A 1,722-nucleotide genomic window follows, 5' to 3' on the forward strand; every position below is an offset into this window, starting at 1 on the left:
CAGCAGTAACCAAAACAGGCGCCACAGTCAGCTGGAAATGCTCTTCATAACATGCTGTGCCAGGGAGCCATGGGGGCTGTGATGGCAGAGGTGCAGCCAGGAACTGAGATCCCTTCAGCTCCAATTTGCAGTCTGCCAGTGACAGGAAGGGCCCTGGCACACACCAGAGACACCCCAAACTGAGCCTGCTTTGCAGCAGTGATGGGACACTGAGCACAACAGAGGCTCACAGCCATTGTAAATCTGACTGTCCTTCCAGCAGCTACCAGTGCAACACCACACACCAAATTTCAGCTCATGAAATCTGTCATTAGCAATTCCACATCTGAGCCCATTACAAATGAAGTAACGTGTCTGATACAAAGAGGGGTTCAGTTTTGTTTTGTTTTTAATGTTACTCAGAAGTTAAGAAACTAAGTTTTACTGGAAACAGAGCAGATGTGTAAATGATTTTGAGAAATGAGTTAATTAACTTTGAAGGTATAAACCCCTTCTCGTTAAAAAGACAAGGCATAGAAGTAACAGCACAGTAGCGTATTGCCTGCTATAATATTGTTCATTCACTGCTGTTTGAGTGAATGTATAAATCATATAGTCTACAAGGGCTAGTAGAATCTGTATCATTCATGTGCACTGCCTTCCCTACCTGAATTAAATTTTAAGTGCTGCCTCCTAGGCAATTCATTGTCTAAGAAATGCCCAAAGACCCAGAAGGAGAAAGTTATGTAGCTGGCAAGGTGAAAGACCTACCCTGGCAGAAAAAGCCTAAGCAGAGAGGCTCTGTGCGCATTGCAGATTGTGCTGGTGCCATATTCACCTCATGCCCTTGTTTCTCTTTGTATGTGGAAAGCATCCTCCAAGCTGTCTAGAGGTAATACAGGACTAAGTTCATTTTATATATTGGGATGCTGTAGGCTAAGAGTTTGGACTCCTGATGTTATGGTGATGTTTAGCCTTTGCATTGTTTGGTTTTGGGCAATTTGTCATCTGGTGTAAGTTTAGCCAGAACTTTGTATAAAGTAATGGTTAACAGAGTGCTTGTGCTTTCAAAAACCTTGCATCTAACACTTCTTCCCCCACACCGAGATTAGTACTGGTACAAGAATTAATAAACATTATTTTTTTTCCCCAAAAAATTGTTACCCTTTGCTAGAACTTGGCATGCATTAAAAATGGCAGTTGGGTATTTTATACATTCAACAAATAGGATGGAGTGATTTGAGGGGTACCCTTAGCTGCAAGTCACTGAAATTCTTTTTGTCCAACCCTAAAGAAAAATGTATTTAAAAACCTTGTGTGTTTCGAACCAAGCAGGAGCCTGGCCTGGCCTCCTGTCCCTGTTCCTTGGCGGTGTGAATGCCTCTGCCCCTCTGGGCAAGCCTTCTGTGGCTGGGGAAGAGCCGGGGGGCTCCAGAGGCGCAGCTCAGCCCCGCCGGCTGCCGCTGCTCACCTCCCTTTCATAGCACGGGCTATAAAATAAAGGTAAAAACTCACTTTCCTCTCTGTTCTGAGGCAGTTTTGCGCTTGAACAGAGAGCGGTGTCTGTGCCGGGTCGGGTGTTATTCCACCCCTAGAGCAGCGGGGACTGAGAGCCCGAGGGCTGCGTGATGTTCTGCAGCAGCACAAAAACATCGCCGAGGCGTGCTGCTCCCGGGGGATGGGATGGGATGGGATGGGATGGGATGGGATGGGATGGGATGGGATGGGATGGGATGGGATGGG

The sequence above is a fragment of the Parus major genome, chromosome 8 (genome assembly GCF_001522545.3).
Source record: "Parus major isolate Abel chromosome 8, Parus_major1.1, whole genome shotgun sequence".
In the NCBI taxonomy this organism is placed as follows: domain Eukaryota; kingdom Metazoa; phylum Chordata; class Aves; order Passeriformes; family Paridae; genus Parus; species Parus major.